Source organism: Diceros bicornis, chromosome 2 (genome assembly GCF_020826845.1).
Source record: "Diceros bicornis minor isolate mBicDic1 chromosome 2, mDicBic1.mat.cur, whole genome shotgun sequence".
NCBI lineage: Eukaryota > Metazoa > Chordata > Mammalia > Perissodactyla > Rhinocerotidae > Diceros > Diceros bicornis.
The window spans coordinates 49,191,290-49,210,770 of record NC_080741.1 but is presented as its reverse complement, the minus strand read 5'-3'; the positions used below and the strand labels follow the sequence as shown (position 1 = coordinate 49,210,770).

Genomic DNA, 19,481 nt, shown 5'->3' with positions numbered 1-19,481 from the left:
GTTCACTGTGCTGTCCTGTGTGATCTTAGGCAGGTTATTTAACTTTCCTGTATCTCAGTTACTCAGCTATAGAGGAGTAAATTGGTCAAATGTTCTGTAAACACTTGTTAGTTACAGTGTGTTCTATGGCCCAACAGCATCTTCGTTGCCTGGGAGCTTGTTAAAAATGCAGAATCTTGGGCTCCACCTCAGACCTTCAGAATCATAGTATGCATTTTAACAAGTTTCCCAGATAATTTTTATATACATTAGACTTGGAGAGGCACTGCTCTAAGATACTTTCTAACTTACAGTTCGATTATTCAGTGAACTTTAAGATCACATATTTTTGACAGTAAGCCAGAAGCATGTGCATTTGATTATCAACTTAGTGATTCTCTGCTTACTTTTCTCTGACTGTGATTAGAATGTGAACTTAAGGGTGAGGACCATGACTTATTTCACTTAGAATCTCTAGTGCTTTGCACACTAACACCAAGTAGGAGCTAAATAATCATTTAGGGGGCTGGCACAGGGGCATAGCAGTTAAGTGTGCACGCTCCACTTTGACAGCCTGGGGTTCGCAGGTTTGGATCCCAGGCACAGACCTACACACCATTCATCAAGCCATGCTGTGGTGGTGTCCAACATACAAAAAGAGGAAGATGGGCACAAATGTTAGCTCAGGGCTAATCTTCCTCAGCAAAAAGAGGATTGGCAATGGATGTTAGCGTAGGGCTAATCTTTCTCACAAAAAAAAGGAACTTGATTTTTTTTAAATGTTATTTTAGTGACTCAACATATAGATAAAGATTTATCAAGTCCTTATTGTGTACAAAATACACCATGCCAAGGCACATAGATATTTAAGTCCAGGTCCTTGCCCTTGTGTTATTGTATTATAACCTGGATGGTGAGAGAATTTCCCAGGTAAGAACTCTGAAACCAAAGATTTATATAATGAATAAAACAGTATAAGAGATGGCACCAAATAGCTGCTGATTAATTGCCAAATTAAATGTGATAGATGTCGTAGAGTGCTAAAGCCTAACAAGTTTTTGAGAGAAGCAGTAATTGACCTGAGGTGTTAAAGGGTAGGGTTTGCAGGACATATGAGGGGTAAAGACAAGAACAAAAAAGTACTATGTGGGGCCAGCCTGGTGGCATAGCGGTTAAGTTTGCGTGCTCTGCTTTGGTGGCCCGGGGTTCACAGGTGTGAATCCCGGGCGTGGACCTACATACTGCTTATCAAGCCATGCTGTGGCGGCATCCCATGTAAAGTAGAGGAAGATGGGCACGGATGTTACCCCAGGGCCAGTCTTCCTCAGCAAAAAAGAGGAGAATTGGCAATGGATGTTAGCTCAGGGCTAATCTTCCTCAAAAAAAAAGAAAAAAGAAGAGAAAATACTGTGTAAGTATTTAATATACTTTGAAGCTATTTCATTGGGTCAGACTTGACAAGAGCTGTTCTAGACCTGCTCTTAATGGGACTCTTTCCAGGATCTTGGATCCATATTGCATTGACTTGGAGGCGGAGGTTGGACCAGTTGACTTCCTGAAACTTTTCCAAGGATGCTCGTCCTAGTTGTTTTAATTCATTACCCTACTTGGCATTATGTATATTTCTCTGTCTTTTGGGAAGTACATGTACGAACAGAACATTGAAATCTAAGACATTTGTCTTTCAAAGTAGGAGGCTCTGGTTCTGGAATGATGAGAATTTTTCTCTGTTGAAAACACTAATTCAGTATCTTTTTTCTTTTTCTTTTCTTTTCTCTCTCTCTCTCTCTTTTTTTAAAGTAACAGAAGTCTGGCCTTCTGGTCTGTTTCTCAAAATTGATCTGATTAGTTTGACAAGTAATTAGAATAATATTGGTGACAGACTCTTTGAATTGTAAATTCTGTCCAAAATCATGTATATTTCATTCAGTTAATTAATAAATGTCTCCAAAAAGAGACAAGAGTTTACCATCTTGTTGCATAATTGGGAATTATGTACCTATTAAAAATAATGACAAATATAAATATCAGATGAGATTTATAGACAGTAAGTGCTTATTATAGAGGTTAGAAGATCTCATTTGAATTTCTTTTCTCCAGTTTCAAATATTTTGTAAATATGTTTGAAAAAAAATGTTACCTGAGATGATGATCTTTGTTAAATATTTGTTAATCCCAGTTAAGGGTGAGAAATGTTTCGGAAAAAACTTATCCAAACGCATTAGTATGTGGTTAGTGAAAACAGAATACTTAAATGAGTCACTGAAGGGACTTATTTAAAAGAAATAATAACAAGGAGTTTTTTGTTTGGAATTTTAGCCAACTTCATGTATTGCAGGTACCCTTCCCACACAAGCCAAACAAGTGTGCAGACCCAGTGACCACAGGTCCGCCCGGCACAGGCCTGCCAGGGTCCCTCCTGAGCTGCTGGGAGGCTCTTCTCCACGGAAGACTCTTGATCCCAGGCTGGGCCTCTGCTCTTTGTCTGAGTCAGGTTGGGTCTCTGGTTCATCTTCCTGTAGTGAGCCTGGGAACCAAAGGAAAACTATTCATGTTGACCTCCTTGAACCCCTGAAGGATCTTGGCAGGGAGGCCTGGGATATAGAAAGCACACCAATGATAATGAAGAAAAAAAAGAAGAAATCAAAGCAAAAGAGATACTCTCAACCTCGGGCTGGGGGACCTTGGAATGATAACAATGCAGATGAGCCTAAAGGTCATCCCTTTGCAGCTGACCCACAAAAATCAGGTATTCTCCCCAACCAGTCTACCGCTCTGGGCATGGAATATGGACTGCTTTCCAGAGAAAACTTGAAAAAGGAATCTCAAATCAACTTCAGAGCAGCCAAACCGGTAGCTGAAAACTTTGTCTCAGAAAATCTTAGTATTCCTTTGGGTCCTTTGGAAGAACCCCCCCAAACTGCAGTAAATTCTCAGCCCAAGCTGAGAGTGGAGGGAGAGGTCAAAGGTAACAAGTCAGTACCACAGAGCCAAGACCAGAAAGCGCTGCAGCAAGATGAATGCAAACCACAGCCTACACACCACCTGAAGACTTCTGTAAATAAAAGCCAGACAGTAAGCTCTCTCAATCTGAAAGGACCCCTGACAGAAGTTTCTGCACACAAAGTAGAAATTCCTTTGGAGATCAGACCCAAAGAGGGTTGCTCTCCTGTCTTAGACCAAGAGGCTACAGGTGGAGTTTCAAAACCCACAGCAGCAAAAGAACTGCTTAATTTGATACCCACTTTGACAGCAAGTAATCCATTAGAAAGTAGTCTAAAAGAAGGGATTGATGACAGTAAAATGACTAAACTGCAGAATGACAAGCAGAAAGAGTTTTCTGAAGGAGCTGAAGATGTGAAAGAGCTAAAAAAAGAAGCTTTTCCCAAGGAAAGACAAGATATCAGTGTCTTTGCTTCTGAGCAGCTGCAGGACAAGGTGTTAGCTCAGGTTCCTGGGCCAGGGAATGAACCATTTAAGAGAATGGCAGGTGATAGCAAAAGCAGGAAGGGAAGAGGAAGTTCTGGAAAAGTGAGAACGAATTCTGGGAAGGTAAGAGCAAGGTCTGAGTTGCCATTTCTTCTGGACAGCCAGAAGGACTACAGAGCCGTTCTTGTGCCAAGTGAGACAGCCCCTAAAACCGAAAGAATGACTACTGGGGATAAGAGTGAAGAGCAACCAGGGACCGTGGCTGATGTCACTGAGGCAGTGGTCATGGGGGAGCCTAAGGAGACAACTGATTCTAGGGTGGCAGGCACCTTGCAGACATTGATTCCTTTGGGAAATGGGTCAGGCATGACTCACACTTCTGGTGCTAGGACAGAAAGAGGAGCCATAGCCATAGATATGGGTGTCAGTAACCAGAGCAAGGAAGGTAAGTGTCCTTGGATGGATCGTGAGGCAGCTCCCTGGATTTCTGAAAAGCCTAAAAAAAGCAGTGAAGGCAAAAACAAAAAGCTTAAGGAGAGCAAGGAAGAAATCCTCAATCCACCTTTTATAGGGAAGGATGGAGATGCTGGTAGTACTCCCCATCAAAACAAGGAATTAGGACTTGCTTTCCCCTTAAATCATGATCCTTTGTTCTCACATACATCAGATACACCCACAGTGGAAGTAGTTGACCGAAAAGGTAAAAGTAATAAGGTTAATTGTTTAGAGCTTGGGGCTCTTGGCAGGAACAAAACACACACAGTCAAGGATTCTTCTGTTATTGAACCAGCTACCAAGGTGACAGATGTGAGCTGCCAAGACCAAATCCAGGGGTCAGGATTTGTTCGTTCAGTACTGTCTGAGGTGAATAAGACAGATGCAGCCAAAGGACACACTGCAGTGGCTGACAAACCAAATAAAAGGAGTAATGATGAAAAAAGTAAAAAGGTTAAAAATAGTTTTCCCGAGAAGCACATTCTGGAGAGTAAGATAGATGCAACAAAAGTACATGTTCCCGTGGAAACCACAGGGGACCACAGAATTGAAGGAATGGGCTATATGGACGAAAATAGAAATATTACGTTTACCTGCCCCAGAACACCACCAGGATTGATGAATAAGTCAACTCCTCTAGAGGCTCAGGAATCAGCAGCCTGTGAAAAACTGCCCATTCCTATTCCTCAAGTAGTAAAGGAAGATGATTCCTTTCCAGACACCTTAGTCAAAAGTGGGCAAGAGACAGCTCCAGCCCAGATTTCCAAATTATTAGTGGTAGATAATTGCAGCAAAGGTGGAGTCCCAGATCAAGAAGGACTCAATGCTCCTTCTGCTGTTATGCCCTCTACAAGCACAGGAGGAATTACTGTAACTTTTATAGCAGCCATAGAAACAGTTAACAGTCATGGAGATAACTGTCTTAAGAATATAGATGAGCTTGCTGATCCCATGAAAAATGAAGCAGGGTTAGATAAATGGCATGTGATAGGAGAATCTGAGTCAGTGCCTGGTGGTGCATCTAAGCATTTAATAGAGAAAATCACAGAGCTAGCAGAGGGGCACCTTCGTTCTGGAGTGCCAATAGATGACCAGAGCCTCTGTCTACCAGGTGAGGTCAGAGTCCTAGAAGCGTGTACAGATAGGAGTAATTTTCCAACATATCCAGTAAACAAAAAGAAAGAGCCTGAGGCAGGTTCTACTCCAATTCAAAGTCCTGAATCACTGGGAGACAAAGCACAACAGCCCAGTTTCTGTGAGGACCAAAATGTTGAAGATAGAGATTCTAAGGGCCCAGATAGTTTAAATAAGGAGGTAGATATGACTCTTTTGCCTCCAAAAAGTGAAAAGGATAAATTAGAAGAGATTAGTCTGACTTCTAAAATCACAGAATTGGAATATGCTTCCTTGGCAACACCAGAACTCCAGTCAGATTTCTTAGATGGCAAAGTTGAAGCCACTCCTTCGAGGGTAGTAGATAAGTTAGTAGTGACTCCTTCTAAGGGTCTTCAACTCCTAGAACCCAAAGATAGGATCTTAGAGGCACCTGAGAAAATGTCAGAAAAATCTGAACCAAAGGCGCTGGGAGAAGGGAAGAAGGAAGATAAAAGCAGAGTGGCAGAACCGATGAAAGGCTACATGAGACCTACCAAGTCCCGAGGACTTACTCCACTTCTCCCAAAGTCTACAATCCAGGAACGAGAGAGATCCAAGCAACTGAAGTCCAGCGGTATGAACCTGCCATGGGGAAATGTGTGTGCTTGTGGCTTTTGAGTCAGCATCAAAAAGGCAAAGAGCTTGTGCTTTGGTTCCATCTAGACTCTAATCATCCTTGTTAATCATTGGTTTGTTGGCATGAAAACTTATAACTGCTACTTATGTGTTTTCTGCAGCCAAGGCATGCCTTGTGTCCAGCTTGAGGAGGCTGGTGACTTGGTTGCATGCCTTTTTACCTAGCACTGAACCTTGAATTTCATGGGAAATTGAATTTCAAACAATGAATTGTTTAGCAGAAGGCCTGTCTCCATCCACTATTCTTAATTTTTTTAAAAAGTGTGCCTCTTATGTGTAAAGTTTACAGCCAAATTTTAATCATTATTTTGTATAAAGATTCACAGAAGGAAGGAAACATTTCATGTCTAGCTGTGTGCATGGGTTTTTTTTTTTGGTCAGTATATATGCCTAGCTTGTGCTGGTGGGCCTAAATACCCAAATTGCTTTTGGATTAAATAGAAATGGTCTGCCCTTTATGAGGAAATGGTAGCCTCTGACCAGTATTGGTAGGCACAGACTTTGTGTTTCTAGTAGTGGGAAATGATCTCTCAGTGGTGCAGCCACATCTTTGACCAGTCTGTTGCTTACAGCCGTTGGCCCACAGTTGAACGTGTGTTAGGGTTTTGGGCATAGTCTATGTCCGTGAAACATAGTCTGTGTCCATGGGCAAGGCTATTAAACTTGCCCAGGTAGGATTCCTAATAATTTTACCCTGTTTGGCTCTAATCAGTCGAGTAATTGGAATTGATTCCTTTAAGATTTAGAAAGGTTACCTTTTTTTTTTTCCTGGAAAGTATACATCTATTCATGAGCCCTGAGTGTAACCTTAAAAAAATGTTTCCTGGCCTTTGAGGTTTTTCACAGCCTGCAAATGATGCTGTTTCTTAATCACTGTTTCCCGGCTTGCATGATGCAGCTACTAACTCCAGAAATAAAAAAAACACCAGTTGACCTTGGTAACCTGTTAGGCGTTTGGAGAGGCTTCATTGTGGGGTGGTGTTCTGCATGATGTGGACTTGTTGTTTTGGATAAAGCTTGTGCTATGCATGAATTTGTACCCTGTAAGGAATACGTGCTGTGTGCGTAGAGAATGCTAAAAGTTGTTATTTGCATAAGATATTGTCATCTTTTCTGTTTTTATCTTCCTTTTATTAGCTACCCTATTGCCAAGGCAGAAAATGAAGTCATATGTAGAGGGCTTTCCAGCTTTAGTTAAGATTTGTGGTGTTCTATGCAGTTCTGTAGTTTTAGTTTCTATACCGGTTCTTTAGTTTCAGCAGTGATACAAAGGGTAACGTAAATTTTCTGAAATCTAGCCATCTCTTTTTGCTCAGTATTTCTGAAGAAATGTAAAAAGAGGATTTATTCTGATTCTTGAAGAAACAAGGGAGATACTACAGAACTTTTGGGGCCCTGCCTTGGCCAGGCCATGCTCAGAGACTGTGGGTTAGGAGTAGCCTTATAGAGTGGCTGAGGGGAGGGTGATGGATTTTGGACAAAATTTATTGTTTCTTCTCTAAGTTCTATCACATCTTTTCCCCCAAGGACAATCTATACTTTACTAGTTGAAAAAAAAAACTTTTTGGGCCGGCCCCGTGGTATAGTGGTTAAGTTCGGCATGCTCTGCTTTGGCAGCCCAGGTTCGTGGGTTCAGATCCCGGGCATGGACCTACACCACTTGTCAGCCATGCTGTGGCGGTGACCCGCGTACAAAATAGAGAAAGATTGGCACAGATGTTAGCTCAGGGCTAATCTTCCCCAAGCAAAAAGAGGAAGATTGGCATCAGATGTTAGCTCAGAGTGAATCTTCCTCACCATAAAAAAAACAACAAAAAAAACTTTTTTACTAATTTTTGAATAGATTAATACATTCACATGGTACAAAGGAGTATGCAGTAAAATGTAACTCTGCCTTCCTCCGTTAACCTGCATCCAAGTTTCCCTCTCCAGTGGTAACCATTGTTAACAGTGTCTTACACATCCTTCCCAACAATTTAAAGAAGTAATGACGTATATATGTCCTGATTTTATATAAATGAGACATATACATACTGATGTGTATCTTGCTTTGTAAACTTAACAATTATTTTAGAGATCTTTACAAATCAGTACAAAGAAAGGAGCCTCAGTCTTTTTAGTGGTGGTATAATATTTCATTGTAAGGATATACCCTAATGTATTTTACCACTTATTTATTGATGGACATTTGTTTAGGTGTTTTCCAATTTTTCTCTATTAGAAACAAGGTGCATAGGATGTATAGAATGTCATACTTGTACAAGTACATCTATATAATAAAAAGGGGCTCTGGAATAGAATCTCTGGTTTGAAGAACTTGTATTTGTAATTTTGATAGGTGTTGCCAAATTGTTCCCCATAGGGCCACAGAGATGTACCATAGCTATACTCCCACCCTCAGCATAGACCAGTACCTGTTCTGCTGAATTTGCCCACAGGTGTGATTTTTCTTTTTTATTATGTGTGCTGATCTAATAGGTGAAAAATTATTTCTTGGCATAAATTTATTTTGTGTTTTACTTATTTAATGACTTCCTTGTGTGTTGTCAAGTTTATAAAAGCCATCGCTACTCTGAGTTTATAAAAATATTTCTTCTAATTTTTAATTTTTCACATTTTGAATCTTCAATCAATCTAGAATTTGCTTATTTGTTTCTGTGTGTACGTGTGTGTGTGTTTTGTTTACGAGATGTGAGGTAGGATTACTTAGTCATCCCACTATCATTTGTGTAATCTGTCTCCTGCTAAAGTGCCACCTTTGTCATGCTCTGAATTCCTGTATGTATTTGATCTATTTCTGGAATTTTTTTTCTGATCCATTGGTCTTTCCATTCAGGCTTCAGTAACACAGTGTGGCTTAATAATATATTTTAATATCTAATAGGTCTAGCCCCACCTGTCACCCTGTTATACTTTTTCAGAGTTTTCCTGACTATTCTTGCTTGTTTATTATTACATATAACTTGAGAATTGGCTTGTGTAGTTTTGGGGGGAAAAATCCAGTCAGTCTTTTTCTCGAAATCACATTAAGTGTATAGATTATTCTAGAGAGAGTTGATGTCTTCTATGTTGAGTTCTTCTCTCCAACAACATAATAATATACCATGTTCAATACTATCACGTGTTCAAGTTTATGTGTCCTAGTCCCTTGCTGGTATTTTGATGTTTTCTTCTTGCAGATCTTGTATGTTTCTAGTAAGGCTTATTCCAAGATGTCCAGGAAGCGGGTGAAGGTGCAGATGCAGAGCTTCAGGCAAGCCTGGGGCTCTGGGGCAGGGGACTGAGTGGAATGGGGGGTATCTGGATTTGTGATAGGGAACTAGGCAGGATGGCCCCTTATGCCCAACCACTGTTGGTTCACGTGGGCTCTGATGTGTCATCCAGACTGGTTCTAGACCTGCCCTTATTAAATTTTATCTTTGTTCCTCACTTCAAATCATTCATGTTAACTGCCCTGCCTGCAGATTGCCAGTGATGCTCACATATCTTGTCCTCATTTGCCCTGTGGTCAGATGTTGTTACCCATGGTTTTCAGTGTTTGGACAATACAGGTCCTATTAGTGGTGTTAATAAAAATAATAGCAACTACCACCTATTGAGTGAATATTATGTGCCTAGTTATCTATAGATAGATAGGTAGGTAGATAATCATGCACATACACAATATAGAACTATGAAGGATTCTCTCCATCTTACAGGTGAGAAAATGGAGGTTCTCCTCATTAAGATCACACAGGCAGTGAAGTGGCAGAAGTAGAATTTGAACCCAAGTCTTTCTGACTCTAAGGCCCATGCTTTCCTCATTATTGCCTTGGAGGAACCTTCCAGAAGTTTTAGGTTCTTAAAAAGATGAAAGTTGGCAGTTAGTAATTATATTTTTCTATTTTAATATCTAAGCACTAATTAAACACTTTTCTGGGTGGAGAAATAGAGACACAGCATGAGGACATAAATTGTGAATCAAAGGCTAAAATGGGATCAGAATCGAGGTCTTTTAACTCTGTCTAGCATTTTATTCTGCAGGCAGAGATTGTGTTTGATTTATTCGTGTGTTATTCCTAAGACCCAGCATAGAGCTTTACATACATATGATGCCTAATGACATTATATTTTGCTAGTCTTATCCTCTTTGGAAGTAGAGAAAGTGAGTATACTGCTAAAGTCTCTTGCAGCTTAATGTTTCCTCTCCTGTTATTTTTTCATACCACTCTCAAGTTTGGGGAAACTTTAGCAGAGTTTCTTCACATATTATGTATTATTCTAGGCAGGGAAGCTACTTTAGGAAATCTAAGCTCAACTTGTTAGAAAAGGACTTCTTGTGGGACTGTGTTTTCTGTGAATAGAAGAGCAAGTTTGCGGGGCCAGCCCTGTGGCGTAGCGGTTAAGTGTGCGCACTCCACTGCTGGCGGCCCGGGTTCGGATCCCAGGTGTGCCGATGCACTGCTTGTCAGGCCATGCTGTGGCAGTGTCCCACATAAAGTAGAGGAAGATGGGCACGGTGTTAGCCCAGGGCCAGTCTTCCTCAGCAAAAAGAGGAGGATTGGCATGGATTTTAGCTCAGGGCTGATCTTCCTCTCCAAAAAAGGAAAAAAAAAAAAAGAGCAAGTTTGAAAGCGTGATCCTCATTGGACTCTAGTCTATGTTATTGCTTCACATTGATGGCTTGTGAATGATAGTGCACTTGGCATGTTGTTCTGTGAGTGGGACAGTTATCACAGATTCCTGTAGATAGACCCTTCCCTTGGCCGTGGTGAGAGCCTGGTCTCCTTTTTATCTGGCTTCATTTCTTTTTCTTTAGTTTGCTTGAGCCCATCAACTGTCTTCCAACAGCTGGGAATGTCAGTTTATAGTGGGAAATTCTCTTGGTGTGAAATTTGAAGTAATTTATAAACCCAAAATCCTAATGGTGTCAAGGCCCTTGTACATAAATAAAATATGCTCAGCAAATGAAAAAACCATTTGTAGTCTTAGAACTTGCTACGATTTTACAGTGGGAGAAGTACCCTTTTGGTAGTGTCTTTTCTTAACGGTAGTGCTATTTGTGAAGTTCCTTTCCTTATTGCTTTCTTCCTACTTACCTTCTCATTCTCTGGCTTTCTTTCTTCTTTGTTGTTCTTGCTAGTGCCGGCGAGTCGATTCTGTCTCCTAGCAACCCTGTGTACAGCAGAACTGAACCCTGCCTGGTCTTTTTGCACCATCCTCTCACCTTCCAGCGCTGTATCATACAGTGCTCCGCTGCTATTCGTATGGTTTTCATGGCCAATTTTTTCGGAAGTGGGTGGCCAGGTCCTTCTTCCTAGTCTGTCTTAGTTGGAAACTCTGCTGAAATCTGTCCACCATGGGTGACCCTGCTGGTATTTAAAACACTGGTGGCACAGCTTTCAGCATCACAGCAATGCACAGCCACCACAGTATGACAACAGATAGATGGGTGGTGTGTTTCCCTGACCAGGAATTGAACCCAGGCAGCGGCAGTGAGAGTGCTGAGTCTTAACCACTAGACCATCCAGGCTGGCTTTTTTTTCTTCTTCTTGCTAGCTGTATATTAATGAAATTTATTGGGAAATTCTATATGTCACACAAGTAAAAATAGCTACCATTTATTGAAACTTACTATATGCTCAGTACTATTTTAAACTCTTTTAACCCTCAAACAGTCCTGTGCTACTGCTCATCTTATTTGAGCCAGAGCATCTAAATATTCTTTGAAATGAGTCCAGCAAATGTTGGTTATTCTACTTTAAAAGGAAGTTCTTCCCCTCACACTCCCTCAGTGGTCGCTTTTACCCTCTGACTGACAGTAGCATTGGAGGATTCGGAATACAAGTGATAAATGACTTAGCTTCTGATTTGTGGTGTTGCAGATATATTTATTGTTTTAAAATATGAAGTGGACAGTAAAGAGGACTTCCATTCTTATTTTTACCTATGACATTGAAGCAGATCATCTCAGGTGTGAGCAGATTGAAACTGTTTGTTTTTAAAATGTTTAGCAATGATGGTAATTTAGACAAAGTTTAGACAAAGATCTAATTGTCATATAAACATTTCCTGTTGCTCTGCAAGTAGTGGACATTCAACATGATCTGGACTTTTTAATATTTACTTCATTCATTCAACAGACACCAGGTAACATTATTCCCACATTCTAAGGGTAGATTAATAAGACACATTCTCTACTCAAGGATTCTAGAATAGGGAGATACACAGATAATTTTACTCCAGTGAGAAAAGTTCTGTAATAGAAATGTGAGCTATGTGCTATGGGAATACAGAGCAGAAAGTAACTAAGTCCTCTTAGGAGAGCAAGAGAAAGTTTCATGAAGGAGGTAACATTTGAGTGGGTCTGAAACTACGGCTAAGAGTTTGTAGAGCAAAATAAGGTGAAGCATTCTCGGGGATAGACTGCATAAAGGCACAGTGAAGTTACAAGTGCATGGAATATTTGTGGAGTAGCCAACAGTTTGGTGTAATTGGTGTATAAGTCAGGTTTGGAAAGCAGGGAGATCTGTGAAATATTTTGAGATGAGATTGGGGAAAAGAAGGTAAGCTCCTACAGGGAGTCCAGTGTGCCTCCATAAGCAGAAGATCTTAGACCTTCTGCTGGAGATGATTGTCAGGAGAAGGTTGTGTTTTTACTTAGTTTATTTGGATGATTCTCTTTTCTTTTTCAGGGAGGCCACGGGAGGGTCAATACTATGCTTAAAAGAACAAAGCCCTGGAAATTCCAAGTTGTGCTTCTTGGGGCACTTTTGATCTATAAGCATTTTAATGCTTCAGGGTGTCAAATGACAAAAATAATACAATTTTAGTAACTAGTTTGATGTCCTTTATTCAAGGAAAAACAATCCGTGGGTTGGGGGAGTCCAGTGCCTCTCAAGCAGTGGCGCACTCTTCCTGAGGGATTTTGGGCAAGAGCAAGTTTTATAGAGCATTAGAAGAGGCAGCGTGGAAGCAGGGCATGATTGGCTAGGAGGGCAGGGATTTCCTTATAAGGCTAGCAGGTTCTGTTTTCTATGGTAAGGTAACTTAGCTAAAGCTGAGTTGGAGGATTGTGATTGGTGTGTGTTAGGTTTCATTGACAGGTGTTTCCCGTAAGTGCAGGCTGACTTAGGTTTAGGTTTGTGATGTGGGCTGTCCCACTGGGGCAGCCTCCACATTTTGTGGGTCCCAGTATACAAATTATCTTATCAAGGGTCACACAAATCCGATTGCTAGCTTCAATTTTTTCATCTGTATGTTTGCTTCCCGACTTTTGAAAGTTGATGAGGGAGAAACATAATTTTCTTGAGTTAAACATGTACTAAGAAATGTTTCTAAAATTTAGTAGAATGTGGTTTTGAAATGTTTTTGCATATATGCGTGTGTATATAAAGACAAACATCATTGGTAAGAAACTAGACGGCAACTTCATAACCTTTAGCTTTTATTAGTAGAAAGTGTGATCATTCGTTGCAATCGGTAGAATTATTGACTCTCATTCTAATGATAATTTATTAGAAATTGTTTCCTGGTGGGCCAGCCCCGTGGCTTAGCGGTTAAGTGCGCACGCTCCGCTGCTCCCGGCCCGGGTTCGGATCCCAGGCGCGCACCGACGCGCCGCTTCTCTGGCCATGCTGAGGCCGTGTCCCACATACAGCAACTAGAAGGATGTGCAGCTGTGACATACAACTATCTACTGGGGCTTTGGGGGAAGAAAAATAAAATTAAAAAAAAAAAGAAATTGTTTCCTAGAGATAATAACAGGGAACATTTGGTCAATCTGGAAAGTAGCTTTGTTGCCTTGGTAACTGATAAGAAAGAATGCAGTGAAACCAGTTGTAGAGCATCTGAGAACCAAGGCCTTGAACAGGTTGAGTACTAGCTCAAGGCACAAGGCAAAAACAAACATCTGCCAGTATGTCTGCTGAGATCAGAGACCTGCAGGCTGTGCCAGCACCCTTGGAGGCTTGGCATGTCGTTACGTGGTCTGATTAAAAAGCCTTAGAAACCACCTTCTGACCAGACACATGGGAATCCATGCCCTTTGCTCTGACTCAAGACAGAATGGAACTTAAAAATCTTTAGCCCAAAGGACCTACCAAATCGTGCCTCTCTGGGATAAATTTGATAATGAGAAGTGAAGGATCAGGTCAAATGATACAGAATCAGTGTAGAAAAAATCCATCCATCCTTCCACTGAGCAGAAGCTTTTTGAGAGCTCCTACTTAATGTGTGTCAAACACTGTGCTGGGCACCAGCATGGCAGAGATGGACAGGTCATATTCCTGCCTTCTAGAAGCTCCCAGGACAGGCACATGAATAAAAGATTATGAATCCTTAGGATTTACGAATCCTAAGAAGAGTTAGAGCAAGTATAGTGTTGTAAAAACATGAAGTCATCATCTTGGGGAGGGGGTCTAGGAGACATCACTAAGGAGGTGACATTTAAGTGAGTTCTGAATGAATACGAGTAGAACCTAGGGGCAAGGAAGTCCAGTGCAGCTGAGTCTAGAATTTAAGTCTTCTGGTTCTTAAGTACATTTCTTTGTACGTGGGGATTCTCAACCTTTTAAGGATTTGTGTAAGTTCCTTATCTACCAACTTGATAAAATATCGTTGTGGCTAGGGAAGCTTGAGTTCTTTGCTGCAGCTGTCTCCCGGGTGAATGTGCATTTCTGAGTGAGATTATGTCTGTAATTCTGAGTTAGACTAGAGTACTGACAGAGCCATCCTCAGATTTTACTAATTATTCTGTACTAGCTTTTCCCCATTGTTTGCCATCCAGGTAGCATTCACTTCATTTGGAGAGGAACAAACCCATTAATTCTTATTCCATGTGATCTCTTCCTTGGTATGTGTGGTATGTGTTGCAAAGCAATAGTGTAATCAAACTGTAAGCCATTCTGTCCCTTCCCCTCCGTAAAAGCCTCTGGATCTCCACTTTTTCTTAGTGAAGCAGGAGGACCTGCCTGCCTACTCAAAAGTAACATGAAGAGAGAAAAGCTAATAGTGCTGAGGCATTGTAAAAAGATACTAACATAGGGCTGGCCCTGTGGCTTAGTGGTTAAGTGTGTGCGCTCCACTACTGGCAGGCAGGGTTTGGATCCCGGGCGTGCACCGATGCACCGCTTCTCCGGCCATGCTGAGGCCACGTCCCACATACAGCAACTAGAAGGATGTGCAGCTATGACATACAACTACCTACTGGGGCTTTGGGGAAAAAGAGGAGGATTGGCAATAGATGTTAGCTCAGAGCCGGTCTTCCTCAGCAAAAAATGAGGATTAGCATGGATGTTAGCTCAGGGCTGATCTTCCTCTCTCACACACACACACACACACACACACACACACACACAAAAAGATACTAACGTAAATCTAAGTTCTTGGGGCCGGCTCAGTGGCACAAGCAGTTAAGTGCGTGCGCTCCGCTGCAGCGGCCCAGGGTTCGCCAGTTCGGATCCCGGGTGCACACCGATACACCGCTTGTCAAGCCATGCTGTGGCTGTGTCCCATATAAAGTGGAGGAAGATGGGTATGGATGTTAGCCCAGGGCCAGTCTTCCTCGGCAAAAAAAGAGGAGGATTGGCAGATGTTAGCTCAGGGCTGATCTTCCTCACAAAAAAAAAAAAATCTAAGTTCTCTGTAGAATGGACAATAGTAACAGAAGATTGCTCAAGAAGAAATCACTCACACCGTTCTCATTCTTTGCATGATTAAAGCAAAAGAAGGCCATGATTAAGCTATAAGGTAGACACTAAAACTAAATGCGTTGCTTCTTTTTCTCCTTTATTTCAAACTTGCTTTTGCCCCCCAAACATACATACACATATACACACATGCATACGCACTGTTCATTAATTTGGGAGTTTTGGATTGATCACAAAAAGGTAAATTACAATTGCAAATTAAAACTTGAAGTACTTTTTTTAACTGAGCAAAAAAAGAAACATTAAAAAGAAGAGGCATCAGTGACAAAGGTTAATTTTTGCTCAGTGGTGTGGGAAAACTGGCATTCAGAGACCAGGCATCTTCTATCTGGCTTTTCCATTAACTCACTAGTTGATCTTGGACAAACCATTTCATATTTTCCCTTTGGATCCCATTTACTCTTCTGTAAAATGAGAGGATTAAGTTAGAGGAGCTCTAGCGTTCTGATTCTGTACCATAGTGGCACATACTTCAGAGTCCTTGCAGTACTGTTTTTATGGAATGACCCTTGTCCTAAAAGAGATTGGGAGGATGGGATATCATTTTCTTTAGGCAATTCCTCCGATTTTGAGAGCTAGCTTTTCTTTTTTCTCTTGTCCGTTAATTAGTTATTGAAATTAGGGTTTTTATGGTGTTTCTTGTAGTTGGTAGTTTGTTTTGTTTTTGCCTACCTTTTTTATCAGAGAGATCCCACGTAGTAATTCTCCAGTCCTGGGACTTATGCTTCATCATTTCACATCAAATTCTCTATTGGGAGTGGTAAAACCTACTTCATACATGAATACATTTTCTTAGTTTTTTTTTAAGCTAGCGTTAGTGGGTACATTCTGTGTGTTAGCTACCTTATTAAATGCTTTTTATGTATATTACTTCACACCTACAAGAGGGATGGATTCTGTGGGTGTCCCCATATTACGGCTTATGTTCTCCTGTTGTACTCAGACCCCTGGGTGACACCAAGCTTATGTGCGTGCCTGAGCATCTAGCTGACATGCTCTCTGGGACACTCACCTCTAATCTGGGTTTCCTATCTAGGCTTGTACTTCATGGCCGCTAACCGCTCACCCAGATTGCCTCTTCCAACTCTCCGACTCTTGAGCCTTGTAACTCCTGCTTGGTGCAGTAGCCAGGTGCCGACCTCATCATTATCTTTCTTCAGACTGGCCGCATTTCTGATCCATCATATGAACTATGGTCAAGAATCTGTGCTCCTTTTTGACTGGCCAGCTTTGTTCTCCTGGTTCCTGCTCCAGGTCTTTTGGCTGACTCCCATTTTACAGTTTGCTATTTATGGATAGAATTGTTGAGGCAGGATATGTGGGATTTGAAGGTAACAGGGACATGCAATTCTAGTTATTGCCTTAGCGTTTTTTTGGTGCTGGTGGGGAGGGTCTGGGTAGGCTGGCTAGAACTAAAAATCCTTTGACTCTAAAGAAGTATCTATGCTTGTTCTTCACCTAGGCTCTTCTCTCCCCCTTCAGAATATGGCAGCCAACTCAGACTGCTGCTTTCTTCAGACATGCTGCTCATCCTCAGTCATGCCTCTGACAACAGGCAGCACCCTTACATGGGGAGGGCTGGGGTGTACTGAACATACTGGCCACTGGAGTCCCAAGTTAAAAGCACACTTTGAGTTGGACATAGCTGCAGACCCGTGATTCCTTGAATGTGTGTTTCAACCTTTTATTGAGATATAAGAGTGTTAAACTGTGAAACTGGAAGGCACCTTAAAGATTTCCCTCATTTTACAGATGAAGAAACTGAAGCTAAGAGCAGTTAAATGATTGCTCAGAATTGTAACTATTAAGTGGCAGAGATTTTATAGAGAGATTTTACAACCTGGTCTTCTGATTCCAAGCCAAATTATTTTTTCCCCACAAACCAAAGATAGAAGATGTCAGTAAATTCAGGTGTGTGTGTGTGTGTGTGTGTGTGTGTGTGTGTGTGTGTGTGTGTTGGGGGGGTGACTAGTTTGTGTGTATGGTGGGGTTGTTGAGGCATATCTAATTTCTAAGGTATTTTCTAACATTTTGCCTCTGGCTTGTTGGGAATGCATTGTAACAACACCCTCCTCACCAGACTTCCATAACTTTTACATATATTGTACATACTTAATTATATTATTCAGTTATAATATATGTATTAAAAAAATGTAAGAAAGCCAGAATTCACCGTATTTCATCACCAAGCCTTTCTGTACCCAAGACTCCTCTTTTTTTCCCCCTTACTAATTAGAATCTTGACCCTCTTGGCACTCCCTTCATTTCATTATACATCCTCACTTGCTTTTCCTTAGTGAGAGCTTTGCCGTAGAGTAAGGTGACCCTGATTCCTTGCCAATGAACCTTTATTGTGCTTTGACATGTATTGCTACTAAACTACTTAAGATCAAGAGGAAGGAGGGGCTCAGTTTATGTTCAGGACAGAGGTTAAACAGAAATTCACATTTTTTTCAACATTGCAACACTGCCACTCCTGACATGAACATATCCTCATGTTACCTATTAAAGTTAAAGAAAACGCATGTACGGTTGGTTCCTGCACTCTAGTTGGGGATTTGAGTAAATTATATGACTGGTGTGAATAGTAGAAAAGGTGAGTGCTTGAGGACAGAGGCTCCAGTTAAGGAACCTTTCCTGGGCTGGGCCTTGGTAATCGAACCACATTTTATAGACCAAAGGTAGAACAGTCTTTTTTTTTTTTTTTTTATGAGGAAGATTAGCCCTGCGCTAACATCCATGCCAATCCTACTCTTTTTGCTGAGGAAGACTGGCCCTGAGCTAACTAACATCTATTGCCAATCCTCCTCCTTTTTTTCTCTTTTTCTCCCCAAGGCCCCAGTAGATAGTTGTATGTCATAGTTGCACATCCTTCTAGTTGCTGTATGTGGCACGCTGCCTCAGCATGGCCGGACAAGCGGTGCATCGGTGCGTGCCCGGGATCCGAACCCCGGCCCCCAGTAGTGGAGCGGGTGCACTTAACTGCTAAGCCACGGGGCCGGACCCAGAACAATCTTAACTTGCCCTTTTTTTCTAAAAGCGTTATTTAAAAACCGTAACCAAATCATAGCAGTTGATGGCAAATGGTTTTAAAAAAATCCAACTTGACTACGTCTCATCTTGGAAAAAGACATCTGATGTAGTCTTGATAGGATATGTCACAGTATCCTATGTTAGTACATGATAGTGACTTACCGGCGAGGCTGCAAAAATTAGCTTTGTTTAAGGTCGAATATGGCCTATCTTTTCAGTGTAACTTTTTTTTTTTCAAGAATTTTCTGTTGTGGATCCCTCAGTCCTGAGTGTACAGTTTTAAGCTCAAAGTCCGGCACAGGAAAGGACCATGCTGATTAAGTAGGGGCAGTAGGCTCTGGTGGGTGGATAAAACCTCAAATCACAGATTGACCGAGTCCATAAGTTCCAGAGGTCAGAGGGAGGTAAACTGCCCCATGTGTTCACATGGCAACTAAGTGATCAGTAGGCTGGAAAGAGCAGGGCTGGTACAGGAGGGAGAGACCCAGCTTGTCCAAGGAAACAAAGGAGAGCAGGGGCAGGAGTAAAAGTGCAAGGGATGTGTTGTCACACAAGTGTCTTCTACCTGGGCTACATGTCCCCAAAGCCCTGATTACTGAAATCTTTAAATGAACCCTTTATTAAACCGTTCCACAATGTGGAGCTACAGATGAAGCTCTCACTCCACTCAAGTCAGTTTTCAAGTGAATTTGATAAGTTGCTATGACGGCAAACCTACTCTTCCTCAGAGAAATGAATGCCTCCAATTTTGGTATTATATTAGGGTCTTTTTTTTTTTAAGTGAAACTTTGAGCAATTTTCTGGAATCATTGTTCTTTAAGGGTTATGGGTGAGGATTGGCAAATGAGTCTTGCTTATTTTTACAACAGTTTTTTGAGTGGGTGAATGTGGAAATGTGGGCATAGTGTCAGATAAGTGAATGTGTGGGTATACATGTATCTATATCAGTGAAAGCCAGAATAATTACTATCCCTAGTACCCAGATTGGCACCATGCTGTGTTTTAAATTGCAGATCTAAACAGAGTGCTAGTTAACGGGAAATTACATTTTCAGTTTAACAGTGG

General features: G+C 41.4%; 1 protein-coding gene across 13 annotated transcripts in view; it reads left to right on the top strand.

The window, feature by feature from the left end:
* Positions 1–19,481, top strand: part of MAP4 (microtubule associated protein 4) — a 197,379-nt gene that overhangs the window by 146,027 nt on the left and 31,871 nt on the right. The window lies entirely within an intron of this gene.